Below are 15,238 nucleotides of genomic sequence, written 5' to 3'. Positions count from 1 at the left end.
TCGTCGCCTCTTTTGCTCTGCCAAGAAAATCCGCAAAGCCATTGCCAAGGTCCATGGTTTAATTAAATTTGTTCATTATGCTTCTTTATAGTACTTGCTTGCTTTTCTTATTTCCATCTCGATGTTTTTTCGAATTGTGGGTTCTGCGTGTGTGTGTATATGAGGGTGAAGAATCTACGGTAAGAAATCAATAATAATATAGTTAGAATAAAATATTTAATAGTTGGTGAATTCTCTAAATTTAGGTATACCTTTGTATAGCAATCGCACTATATTTTAGAAACACATGAATCAAAAAGTACTAGTGTAGCTCCATCGATAGTTTTTGATTTTTGTAAAAAAAAAAATTATTTACTTTCGCTCAAGAGTTTTCCGGTTTATATTTTTAATTTTCTCAATAATCACGAAATTTTTCAAATCGTTCAACAACCACTGCTGTTTTTGTAATTGCATTGTTGAATTGAAAAGTATTTTATTTCAAATTCGCAAATGTTTTATTAGTTTATGTAAAATCAAATACATATGTGCGAACAAATTTAATTTGATTAATTTACAAACTAAAAAGCAATTGCGGCTTTCACAAACTTAATATTTTTTGCCAACGATGTTCATATGCAGTTTTGAACACATAGATACAAAGTGAACCCGTTATGTGGCTATTTTTTACATGTTTATTATTTTAAGTAATTTAAAAAAGTAATTAAAACGTTTGCAGCGTGCAATATAATTGATAACGGTTCTTTTGTAAACAACTGCAGTTATTTAACAATTTATGGAAGCCAATTAATCATGAAAACGTAATGCAATACACAGAAATGAAACCCCGTGATGAGGTGTAGCAACGAGTTGTCCTCACATATGCACACACCCACCCGCACATATGTACATATGTACAGGGAATATGTTGCTTCATGATTGGGATTTACAGGGCGTATGAGTAACAACATTTTGCTTGCGCGCGTAATTGTTTCTGTAATCACTTGCTGAAGAGCATAAGAGTCAGGTATGTATGTATATTGCCTATAGATAGCATTATACTATCGTCATATGAGTGATGTATGGATATTGCAATTAAAATTTGAAAAATAATACTTCACCATTAATTACTGTCATGCATGAGCCGATGGAATTTGTACTCGCATTATACTTAATATTCACCTAAAAATGCGGAGTCAGTGGGTGTTACGTACATATATGTATATTGTCGATAGATATTTATTTGGTTTATTTTGCAGTACATTTTTTAAATAATTGTGATATAAAGGACAACTTTGAACTTTTTGACCAACTATTCACTCAAGTACTAATTAATTCCCTTCGTTTCTCTTTACAAAACTCTAATTTTTTTTTATTGAAATACCACATATTTATAAACTTTTACGAGACACAATTAAAGATTATATACTGAGTGTTTGCAATATGTAAATGGAACAAACCATAGAGCACTCATTTACAAACCTGTGTATGTACCATACATGTGTACATTAGTGTGCATCAAAAAAAGAAAAATTTATTTTTAATTTTCGTGGCCACTATTATTCACTCAAAAGTTAATATAAAACAATCTTAGTTTCTTTTTTTTGAAATTTGATGAAATTTAGTATTGCAGGACAATCATACTCTGCTTTAGGATATCGTGAAGCTCAAAAAGTCAATCTTAAATGATATAAATTATACACATAATTAACTAATGTGAAAAAGTAAAACGAAATAGCAACATTTGAGAGGTTAAAAGTTGAAAAAATTTTAATTTGTTTCTGAACCACCCTGTACATATATTATTTAGCAATAAGTGAAGACTTCAAGGCGTGCATTTTATTCTTGATAAAACATGTGTTTGTTATGAACCCAGAAATTTTAAATCTGAATTGGTGAATTTGTGGGGTAACTAAATCCAAAAACGTATTCGTGGTAGACCTACTAGACTTAAAACTAATTGGTTAGCACATGTGGTCCGCAAAAACTCAACAGTTCTAGTCTTCAAAGTGCTTGACTTGTTCACCGGCCAAATCCCCTAAGACAACACATTTTCTTCTTTGTGAAGATTCGACTCTCTATTTGATTGCGAAAAATCTTAAACTCAAGTTTACGATACACTGCGATGCTATTATAACAAACGATGAATTTCCGTCTCTTTCTTGTTACTTTTTCTCTGCATATTTTGTTTTATTATATATATTGATTGGTGAAAAATTCAATAGTCCTTAAGAAATTCTAATTTGGGAGCTGATGAACTTAACTTGCACTATTGGCCCGTTGTTGTTTATTTTAGCGTCAGTAACTGGACCTTCCACAGTGTCCTTATTAACATGTGTGTGTCCTCACAAGCTATAATTACAAACACACAATTTTCCCTTTCGCTGGCACTTCTATTGCACACCACTGTAGATATGTAGTATATGTAGCCATCATGTTGGTGCATAAACTAGCAGCAAATAACAATGTTTCTGGGACTTGCTAACCCAACCGCGCCACACACATGTACGTACATATGTAAATATGCAAAAATACACACACATAGGCGAACAATTTAATGCGTGCGTGGCGATTTTAGCGCGGCAACAGTTGACGTTGCGGTGGTCGTCCGTCGCTCAGTGCTGTCTACATCATTGTACTTAATCAGTATATTGAGACGATGGCTAGTAATCCGGCGTAATGGGTACACACTCAACTCAACCGTCTGTCCGCCTGCATTTGCTTTGCATGTCGCCGAGCTGTCACGGTTCGATGCCGCACTGTCCACACGCCACGTCTGCTCGCAAATCTCAATATGTTCTCGAGTAATTTCGCCGTCATTTCTAATAAGTGATTTTTGCGTAGATTTCGAGCGATTTCGCTCCGCGTGTTTTGGCACACATTTAATCGTGCAACCGCTTGTGTGTTTGTGCCACTTTATGTGTTGTTGCATTAAGTGCACGCGCATTGGCGCGCAGGCAAATCTTAAATGTTTACTGTGCGAATTTCCTACTTATTTCGGTGTATCACATTTTTGTGGTAATTAAACTGTCCAGGGATAAAAATAGCAGCGCCAAGATTTTGCGGTACAAATTACCATTTGCCAAAATAAGAAAATATGCGCATAAAACTGTATTTACTTATGCTTCTAAAAAGTTAAATCATTCATTGCAAATGCGAGTTTATATGAGGCAATAGGCCTTCAAGCCCTAGTCCACTTGTGAATATCAATATATTTTTTTTTTGTTTTGCATATATAACCAATGTTTGAGAATTTCTGCGATATTTTGATGTTGTTCCGGCAAATGGTTTTGGAGATATAAGCATATTTGTTAGAATTTGTTAACTTAGTGCAATCAGCTCCCAAAACTTTTAGCGCGCTTCTCTCAAAAAACTATTTTTATAAACGGAAAAAAAATTATATTCGCATTATTGTATTGTAAGTAATAAGTATTGAAACTTTCATCAAATATTTTTATCAAATCAAATTTTTGATAATAATTTTGTTGTTTTAAGGCACTCTGAATTGTAAAAATTTTCCGATAAAACGACTTTTTAGAAAGCCGACAATTTTGTCAAAAATTTAAATTTGACTAATCCTTCCATTATTACTTGCAATCATTTATAGTAATAAAAATAATAGTAATAAAAATATTTAATGGTTTTTGGATTTGAGCTCATTTTAAGCACAAAAATCATTCTCATCGTCAAACATCATTTGTTCGGAGGTCCTACTGGAAATCGACTACGTGATCAAAGAAATTCTTTAAGTTTGATAAATGTACATCATTTTACTTATTTATTAAACAGACTTTGCAAGAGGAAACAAAAAGCTTGCAATAAACATCTTGTTAAAATAAGTTGCTTTCTTCTTCTTTTGATAATTATTGATAAATAATGTTCAAAGAGTACTCGGTATATTCTGCAACATTTGGACTCCTCATATTCAGGTATTTCTTAAGTATAATGAAATAACCGGGATTTCAATACACATATTCCAAGTTACGGTGACCACTTTTTGTCAAAATAACATAAAGATTTGCTAAAAAAGCAGCATATAGAAAAAAAGTACATGTGCCTTTGCAGCATTTTACTTTAACTGTACATTTTAATGATGAAACTTGTTTCAAAGCATTATCTTCAGCGGGTTCAAAGTAATTAAATTTGCGATTCAAATTCATTCCTATCCGAAACGAATTTACATATATTTGTAGCTGTCATATACAATAAATTGGTGCGAATATATGTGCACATGTTTGTATTGTACATCTGTCGGAGCATGGCAGTCTACACGCTTGCAAACTAATCCAATTAGCGAATCGCGCAACTACAATCGCAAATATCACCGCTTCTAATTTCCGAAACTTTTTGCCACTCTTTGCTTTGAACAGAAAAATCTGAATCCGATGTGACGTTGATTGAAGCGATAGCGCATTAGAGATACCAACATGCAAATTGTTGCAACATTTCACATCTAAGTGGGAGCGCACACACACACGTGCACAGATACACATGTATTTAAAACAAAGAAAATATAATCGTTTCTGTGGCTTCAAAACACAAGTTGATTGCTAAATATGTTGCATGTTGCTGTACATGCGCACACATGCATATTAAATCGTGCTGCCAGACTTTCAACATTTTTGTGGCAGCTGTGAAGTTTAATGCATTGCACTTTAATTGTCTTTGCCTCGTGCTTGTCGCCTTTGCTTTGAATTAAGCTTTTCAATGACTTTTTCGAGAGCGTGTTTGTCAAATTGCTGGAGAAATGATTGATCGTGATGTGGTTTGAAGCAAGTGATACATTTTGTACATTTTACGTATTTTATATTTAGTAATGCCACTGCAAACACAAACACAGCAATTTATATAATTTTGTGTAATACTTTACTATAATAAATACCGTTAACTTGCCAGACAATAGCAATCATTTTACATAAGAAGCCAATTCATAACGTTTGCCGCACACAAGAATACAAGTATATACAAAATAAATTAGCATGTGCACTTTTTATCTCTCGCACATTTGCTGATGGACCTGCTTTTCTTTGTATGCCATTTTGTTAGGCATGAACATCAGCAAACTACCGTTATACGGCATTAATCATCTTAATGCATTTTTAGTCACACATATGTGTTCCAGTGTTTCTTGTTGTTGTTGTTGTGGGTCTCATGCAATGCATAGACAAAGTCTTTCATTATCAAAATTCTTACAGTCAAACCATTCTATTTATATAAATTTTGATGTAAATGTCTGCGTTGCACAGCAAGTTAAGTTAAGTTAAAAGAAGCAGATAAGTTGAGGTTATGATGTTGTTGTTTTTGCGTTAGTGACCACATATTTTAGGCGACGGTGACTTTTGCAGGAGCATTGAGTTGGGGTAGACAGTCTTTAACGCCTTCTCTTATATTTTAAAGAAACCACGGAGAGCAATTATGTAATTAAGTTTCTTTCTTCAAATGTGTTATTTTGTTCAATTTATAAACAATATCTTTGCTACACTTTTACGCTTTCAGGTTCGGCTAAATTATTTATTAAAAATGCTTGCACAAGAATTGAAAATTCATTATTCGACGAAAACGTGAATGGATTGCAAGCATATTTGGTATCATTTGAACTTATATTATAGGTCACAGACTCACTTAATTTCATTACTGTCCATATTTTGTTTCCAGTCTGCTTTATTTATATTCAACTAATCTACAGATTTGACCCTCAGGCTAAGCCATACCAAACCATAGTAATTATATATCTAAAGGATGTTATACATTTTAGCATCGTGACATGCTGTTAGCAGAACAAAGATATCTCACACACTGACTTATTTATATATAAACTATATAATAAATTTTAATGCAAAGTTTGTTAATATCGACACGGTTCGACTATTCGTGATAAGGACTTATTGACGTTTACTTCAGAACTCTTCTGCACACCAATCTGGGTTGATGACACAAGTTATGGCTGTTTCGGAAAGTGAAGTTTGGAAAAGTTTAGTGTTGTTGGTCAAACTTTTCTTAGTTAACCATGTATATAACGTCAAATTATGAAGAAATTTGGCAATATATGCTGAAAAACTCTAAGATTCTAAGAGCAAATATAAGTATCAAGTTAGACTGTATACACAATCATTTGGATATATTTTCGGATGGTTTAGATATTTATTGTATAGTGCAGAACAGAGGAAAATGACCACAAGGATCTAAAGATAATTGAACGAAAATATTCAGATTGATCATTATTCAGGGATCATCGCTCATGACAGATTATTGCTCATCGCTAAAAAGAGATTGTCAACTGGAAAATTATAAAGTGAAAACTCATAAAAGCCGTTTGACTGATACTCTGTTTACTTCGATTTATCCTTTTTTTCCTAAACAAAACTTATATTTTAAACATGTGTCTGTTATTTTGTGTCCTGTTTTCTGGCTTTTGTAACGTAAAATGAAAAAAAAAATTATGGTAAAATCACTGATAGTGTCATTTATTGAAAGCACAAATATATTCAAAACTTATATCTAGGGCAAAAGAACCACTGTAGACTAGTGTAATGTGCTATTTCTAGTTCTAGTTTCAAAGTGATTGTAATTAGAATTGTCTAGAAAAAAAACTAAGCTCATGAAAATGGTGCAATCGAAATTCCGAGCGCGCTAGTAATTCAAAACTACCACCACCACAATGACCACCGCAAAGTAAAACTTTTTTGAAAACAAAATAGAAATTTTTCGCAAACAATTTATTTGTGCATAAATAAAAATCATAGCTGAAATTGTGACAAATACGCAACACCCATCAAATTTTACTGTTTTCGCAGATAATAATTTCTTCATGTTGCAAATATGAAAAAGAAATACATTTTCGCCACTTTCATTGTCACAAGGCAAACGCTCACCCACACACTTCCATGTGTGTATATGTGTGTACATGTGTGGATATTAGAATATTTTTATGAGGCAATAAAACTCGTTAGTTGTGATTTATGGTATTTGCATGTATTGTGTGTGAGCCATAACGATTATATGTATTATCTAAAACGTTGCAAGTGCAACAAAATGTTCAATATATCAAAATTGTTAGTATCATTCGTATGCGGTGCTTTGTTGTTGCTTCTGGCAATTAATCTTGTTTTTTAAGGTCGAATAGCAGAAATATATAGAAAAGGCGCACACGCCCACAACAGCTGAGTGACTTTAGAGGGCAACTAGCAATGCCGAATGTGCAGTAAATCAACGGCATTTCAGCAACGCCGCAAAGTATGCAATGGTAAAATTAACTGTGGTGAAATACTTTTCGAACGCAACAAAGCGATTTTGCCTCGTGAATCGTGAGTATAAAAATAACAAACCTGGAGCACAAACAGTGCGTAGGTGGAGGGGAGGAGGAAGTGCGAAAATGCGAAATTATAAAGATTAAGAAATGAGACAATAAAAACAATTTGCATAAACATATGCATAACAATGCGAGAATCTGAAAACATCGAAATGAAAATCGCCAATACATAACAGTATAATGCGAACGAAGGCACGCTTTTGTAAATATGTATGAACTCCGCCGGCCATTGCGTACAGTTACATGCACACAAGAGCTTGCATATATGCAGAAACTGGTTAAAGTTTTGCAGTGATTCATATTACATAAAAATATTATTTATATACATATATATATACATATATATTTGTCTTCTAATGACAACGCCAACGCACAAAGTGTTGAAAGTATACTTGCAAAAAAATTACTTAAATAACACAGGAAGTAGTGCGAGGCATAGACATCTAATTCGCCTAATTTCATGAAATCTTTCATATTGTAGAGCAGTAATTATCAACTGTGATTGTACGTTTGGACTAAAATTTTTAACAAGTGGCAACCATTCCAAAAAATTTTTTTACAGAAAAATTTTAACTGGTTAGACTTTATTCACACAGGGGGATTTTTGTTGCTCAAACTAGCAAGAGGGCGACGAGTTCGCGCAACAAGCTTTGCGTAACAGTTCGTTGCTAGCTATTCGGCAGTGCTTTTCATTGTGCAATTCTTTCCATCATTGCAATTGCATGGTATCATATATTTTTAGTACGTAATAGGAAAAATTAACAAATGAAAAAAATTTTTGAACTGCTAAAATGAAGCATGCTAGAATTTAATAGTGTGATATGAAAGGGAATGCAGAAAATTTTTCCGATTCCAATCGCTGGACTCGTAGCGCTCGTGTGAATGCAATGGACAACATCAAAACAGAATTTCGCGGTAATGAGCAACGAAAGGCTTCGTGTATAAATGCAGATATTCTAGTGTTGGTTTTGAATGAGCGATTTAAATGGTGACAACTCTCTCCAAAGATATGATCAAGTGTAGAGCTTTCGAAAAGAATCAAACATAACGAATTTTGAGTCTGTTTTCTTAAAAAAAAGTTGCTAATCAACTTCTTCTTACACAATTTGAATTCGGCAATTATAAGACATTGTTTCATTTGAACCTTATTATTTACAATGAGCTCGTGTAAACAAACATTTTGGAACTGAAAGTCTTCACTTTCAGCACCCTTGACGTTGTCTTTGAACGATTTCCATGTCAAGCGAACACTCACTCAATCCAACCGCGCGTTCTTCGCACAATAACCCTCGCATATTTTGAGAGAAAATTTTCGAAAACGAAATCGCCTTGATTTTGAATTTGCCACATCAAAGCACAAACACACACGCACATGCGTTGCGTGCGTTATTTTTAGAGTTGTATTCATAAAAATAAAATTATCAATCATAAAAGAAGCTGCCTTGAGCGTGAAAAAGTGGCAGCTGCCCGCGACTGCTTAGTCGAAAATCAATTTTTTTATTTTAGCCGAAGTGGAAAATAAATGAGAGAATGCGTTGAAAAATAGTTTTAAAAGAATTTCAGCTGGCAAATAGGTGCTGACGAATGGTTGTTGTTGGCGTTTGTTGCTGCACGAATTGTTGTGCGAACCACAGGTGAGCGGAATAATACTTTTTTTGTATTTTCTTTTTAATTTTTTGGTTTTACTTTTTGCGATTACCCTTCACTATGTATCGAAAAAACAGAATGAGCTGTAAAAATAAATAAAAAATGTGAGTTTACATGCTCGTCAAGAACAGAAGCGGGCGAGGAAAGACGTGCGAATAAATGAGCACAATTCATTTGCATACGTCAAACATTTGCGAAGAATACACATACATACATGTGGCTTTGTATATGCTAAGGTACATAGCTATGTGTGCATGTGTGTGTACCATATGCGCTTTGAGCCAACACCTGAACAGCAGCGCCAACACCTTCAGCACAACAATTTCAATTGATAGACGTGCGATAAACGCTCACACCTACACCCGCACGCACTCAAGCATACAACTTGCGCACAAGCAAACATTTGTGTACTCAATGGACGCACATCTTGGAGTGTTGACTGCTCAGCCGAATATTTACTGGTTCATTATGCTCCGCTAAGCGCACTTAGTTACTGCCTTGTCACACACAGGTATCGCATGCACAAGAGTTGGTGACCACGAATCGCCCTTGTGACCCACATGTCGTATGAGCAACATGGCACTTACTGGGCCCGAGTACTTGGGAAGATGACAATGCGTCGAAATGGCGAGCTAATGGCTGCTGGATAATTGGTGTACACTGGGCTGCTCGCTGGATTGAGTGCGCTACGCTAATTACCTGAGATGGCCGTTGCCGTTGTGTTGTTCTTGTTGGTACTATGTTTACATTTGCTTGCGACTCACCACCACACAGAACCACACGCTCAAGCTGTATTTACACTTCATTTTCAGCTTCCTTGTTGTTCTCTTTGGCTGCCGCTTGCTTCCCTTTTCGTGCGCTGACGTCTGCAGAATCGCTTGCTTACCTGTGCTGCGCGCAATTAACCCAAAATAGCAGGAAACCAGATGAAAACAAAATTAAAAATACAACAACAGCAATAAGGCATGAAAGCGTACGAAACTTAAGTTTCATTCATGGCGGTGTGTGCGTGGGTACGTGTGTGCGCGGCCTCAAAACATCTGTTTGTGCAACGTGTGTGTGCTTGTGCTCACACACAACCTTACACAGCGCTCACCTGGTACTATCGCAAGCGCGCTTATGTACCTGAGGTTAAAGCACTTTTCAGCAAATTTGTTTACGCTCTCACTAATTCACTTATTATATAAACAATCGCAACTAATTTATTACTCGCGTTTGTATTGAAGCAATAGCATGAAAATCTTATTTTTAGATTTTGACTCACCATTACAATCTATTTTTTGTTTTTGAAAATAATCGATTATTTTTTTCCTCTAAATTAGTTTTCTTAGCAAAAAAACAACACGTTTACAACAAAGTACGTTTGAATTAAAAAAAAAAATTTAACGGTAGTCTTTATATTTTCCAGGAGCAGTTCTGCTTACTGTTCAAACTGCCCAAATTTATTTGAAAATAATTTTGATACTTGTTTTTCGGGGGGCTGATTTTCTTTTTGTGGTATTTATAATTTCTTTATCAATTGTAGAGTGCACAAATATCATTTTAACAACAAAACAAAAAAAAAAAAAAACACAAAAAAAAAACGCAAAAAAAAAAAACATTAACTTCGGTTGCATCGAAGCTATAATACCCTTCACAAATATAAAGGCTCCTTACCAGAACTTGATTCCGATCGTTCAATTTATATGACAGCTATATGCTATAGTGCTCCGATCTAAATAATTTCTTCGGAGATTACATTGCTGCCTTAGAAAATAGCTAATGCCAAAAGTCGTGAGGATATTCCCTCAAATAAAACAGTTTTCCATGCAATTTCAGATCGATATCTCAAAAACTGAGAGACTAGTTCGCGTATATACAGATGGACAGACAGACAGACGGACATGGCTAAATCAACTCAGCTCATCATGCTGATCATTTATGTACAAGTATATACTTTAGGGTACAAATAAAATAAAAACTATTTTCCAACTAACATTCGGCATCATTTCAACGTTGTCTGCATTAGCATTCAATCATTGCATTTGTTTGTTTGCTTTTCAATGCGTTTTTGGATGCTCACATGTCCATTTGCTTGCGTACGTGCGTTTGTACCGGCGCGTGACGTAAGGCGCAGAACGCAAATATTAAATTTCCATGCATTTGCCCAACTGTTCCGAACCGATTTTGAATGCTAATCACAAACTTGAACAAAGCAAAGCAAAGCAAGGCAGATGAATGGCAATCATTTGCCAAAAATAGCAACCGTGCGTTGCAACCACTAATTTGTGGATTATACCGGCCAGCAGATAGGCGTGGCAGACGCGGTGGGCGGGGTGGCCAAAAAATTGCGGTTGCCTAATAAAATTCAAATTAAATAACGTTCGTGCAAACATTTGCGTTACAGCCGGAGCAGTGACGCTCATTTAGGTCTGTTGGCATGTTGTCTTGCGAGCATTTAAGATTGTGTGCGTGTGTGTGGTCTTCTGTGCGTACATAAATATTTGTATTACGCAGCTGAGTGGCAAATCGCTTTCAACAGGACGGACAAGTTAAATATTTGCATCTGAACGTAATCGGCGGCGTATATTTGCCACAAATTGTGTGGCTATTTAAAATCATGCCCAAATGCATATGTACACATGCGTGTCTGTGTGTTTGTGCGTAAACTACCGTGTGTGTGTGTTTGCATGCGGAATATTGGCCTATTTAGCCATGCGATTGGCCAAAATCAATGTGATTATTGAGGCGTTACACAGTCGGAGCTCAACGCCGGATAAAAATACAGACATCAAATTGTATGCTCTCCAGCACTAGGGTGTGTCTTTCTTTATTATTTCGTATGGAAAATCATCAGCTTGAATGTATTACTTAGCGAATTTTGCATTGTTGCGGTTTAAATCGGAGAGTTAGAGAGGGTATCCACCATATTTTCTGCTTTTTGAATAGAAGAACCATTTCTGGGCCGACTTCGAGACTTTGTGACTTAGATACAGTTTTTCTTAAGTTGGTGTCATACTTAATAAATCAGTACCAAAACATTATTATCAACTAGATTTTTAGGCATCAGAAAAATAAAAAAAGTTTCAAGATTGATGGAAATAGCGCTATAAATTTGGCATGAGAGCCACAAACAATTTAAAATTTGTTCAATAACCCCCGCTTTAATGCATCACCGTGAATTACACGCATTGGTTTTACTGAATAATCAGGCTTATACCAAGTTGCCGATTGCCCCAATGTACACACAGAAATACACAGTTATTTCAACATACTCGCACACATGCCTACGTCTTTTATGATTTTGGTTATTTTTGGCAATATTTGGCGGCTACAATATTACGGCTGTTGCTCACTTCACGCTTCGCTGACGATCGCTGTATTGCTTAGCATGAGTTGCCACCCCTTTTTGGTGCTCCCGATTCCCCTTACGATATCGCCACGCACATTTGCCCGCAAGCTAAACTGCCGATTGCTGCACGTCTCTGCCACTATATAGAACGCTTATCATATTTTTAGCTTCACGTCGGCAGATTAGTCGGTGGTAAGGTGGGGCGGCATGTGGCAGACGCTTCCTCATTTCTACCGTTAATATTATTGTGCTTATTTACTGTGCTCGCTCTCCCGAAATCGCTCGTTAATGCCTTTGCTTTGCATCTGTTTCACTAAGTTTTGTCTTAATATGTGGTTTGTTGCTGTTTGTGCGCGGTGATTATGATTATTGCCTGCTCTTAGTCAATACTCCTCATTCGCCGTACTGCAATGCATCTTTCCCTTTTTCCTACTTGTGGGTGATTATGATTATTTGGTATCAGTCGCTTCCAAATGCTGTGATATCAGCAGCTTCTCACACTTATGCCGCCTTTGTCCTGCCCACCTTATTTCCAGTCCATTGCAGCAACACGCCACTAACATAACCGTAATCTCCCGCTCACTTACCGTTAGTCTACTTCTAAGCAAATTTCCCTCCACGAATGTTTTCCATAAAATTAGCAATGTTGCAAAGCAAAAGCATATGGCTGAGCAACGTGCCGTGCCAACAAGCGGATAACAACAAATTAGTGTGGCAACGAGCTAAGGTTGGTCGGAATTGGGAAGCTTGTGCCATCGAGTGTAAATAATGCACATCGATTTTTATTGCTATATTATGATTATTATTTCTTCTTTCTATTCTATTCCCATTTTATTTTGGGCATATAAAGAGTTTTAGCGAACAGCTTTATGTTTACATATATATTTCGGGGAGGAGCGGCGTTGGTAACTCAGTGGGCTAGAAAAGACATATATGCATCTACGGAGGATAGTTGGAGCGCTTGGTAGGAAATTATATATGAATTAAGTTTATGGTTTCTAAGCACTACTCTGGAAGATTTGATGCATATAGGACTTTAGAAAGATTTGCATAAGGAAACGCCAATGTCATATACACTTATGACACTTTTATGAAGCGGCATATCTTTTAATTAGAAGTGCTTTAGTCACTTTGACCTTAATTTCACAATTTTTTTAACACGAAAATTAAACAATGCAGTGGATGAAGTGGTGGAGTGTATAATAAGTTAATAAGTAAATATAAGTTATAAAAAAGTGTGCGTTAATTCAGATAAACCATATATTTTAACATAAAGTATCCATTTAAGAAATAAAATATTGCTTGATCAGCCCTATTCTTTCATAAGGTTTTGGCGATATGCTATAAATGTTGGTCAAAATTAAAAATAGAGCTTTGAAATAAGTGCTTAAAAATAAGTGACAAAATAATATGGTCTTTTAGAAAATAAAAATTTGATGCTGAAATCTGAAAAACAAATGTCATGATTCAATTATACAAATTGTGTTACTTGAGAGAGTGTTTTTTTTTAATTTTAATTTTTAATACATATGAACACATGAGTTAAAGTTTTAGTTAATTAAAAAATCAAGTTAGTCAATTCAAAACGCTCGATTTTCCTTCGAAATTTTAATGTGAGACTCCGCAAATTACATGAAATATTTACCAAAAATCACAAAATTTAGAAAAAAATTTACAAAAAGTAAATGCAAATTAATTTAAGATGATAACTAAGTTATATATACTATTAGTGTCATTTGTTTTGAAATGCAAATAAATTAGTGCAATTTATTTATGAAAACAACCAAACTGAAAGACAATATTAATGCTTTACATGTACTAATGCGGCATGAAATTCATTAAAAATTTCCGCAAAATTAGTCAAGTGCACCGCTGCTTCCAACCATTAAAACGTCTTAGTATTTTCTAGCTAAAATAACAAAAGATTAAACTCATTTGGCAAAAACAATAACAGCGAAGGCAACCGCATTCGCTAATGCAATAATATTATTGAACATAACAACAACAAAGAGAACAACAGGATTTTTGCAATGCAAGGCAAACAACCGCGCTCGCATACACACGAACATAACACACACATATGCATTTATCAAAGTGAAATGGGACAAGCGAAGTCACGGTGGCGTATGAGTAACATAAACAAATATACACACACACACAGATAGTCATTGAAAACACTGAGGGTAAAATAATAAAGTCAAATTAAATAAAATTGATGAAAAAAGTTCAGACGAAGACAGAGCGCGTTAATCTTACATTAAGCAGATGTACAAGTGCACACATACACACATGAACAGCAGTTAATAAGGCGCAGCGTCGTGCGCTGCTTTGGCCGCTGATGATAATGATTCATTGCTTTTTAAACAAACCCTTGTTGCAATAAATTTCCGAGGTTCAATAAAAGGCAACGGCACATAGCAGCCGTTTAAAGAGCACCGGCCGCTGGAGGAGCGGACGCGTGAGCCATAAAGCTAACGGTGCGCGCCAAGTAAAACGCAATAATAAATTCTACATAAAATGCCGGTGACAGTTGCGCGTCAAAAGGTGAGCAGCAAGGCGGCAAAGCGCGCACGAACAACGCACAAAGCAGATCACACAAAGCAGACGACAGCGACGCGGAACGACGTAGTGAAGAACGTGTCACGAATAAAAGGAAGTGATGTGCCGCTAGCGCCTTGGAGTGCATTGTACGCTGACAGTTTTATACTAGTCGAATTGACAGTGGAAATTTTCGCCATATACGGCAGCCAAACAAAGAAACAAAGCACCTAGAGGCGGCCAAACAAAGAAAGATTTTCTCTTTTTTCTTTCCGCGTGTGTGTGTGTACGCATTGGTGCGTATGAAGACACATTTGCAGTCGCATGTGTGCCCGAAATCCCGCTGGGCACCCGATAAACCGCTTAACCGCCATTGATGCGGTTTATTGCACCCGCACGCAGTCAGATGTGCGGGGATGCAGCGAGCGCAGTCAGCA

At 35.8% G+C, this 15,238-nt stretch overlaps 1 protein-coding gene across 10 annotated transcripts in view; it reads left to right on the top strand.

Annotated features, from left to right (window-relative positions):
• The window catches only part of tmod (tropomodulin), a 117,976-nt gene that overhangs the window by 21,977 nt on the left and 80,761 nt on the right, over positions 1-15,238 (top strand). The gene's annotated exons all lie outside the window — the stretch shown is intronic.

This window comes from Bactrocera oleae, chromosome 2 (genome assembly GCF_042242935.1).
Source record: "Bactrocera oleae isolate idBacOlea1 chromosome 2, idBacOlea1, whole genome shotgun sequence".
Classification (NCBI taxonomy): domain Eukaryota; kingdom Metazoa; phylum Arthropoda; class Insecta; order Diptera; family Tephritidae; genus Bactrocera; species Bactrocera oleae.
Note: the sequence above shows the minus strand (reverse complement) of the source record. Positions and strands in the feature narration are given on the sequence as shown.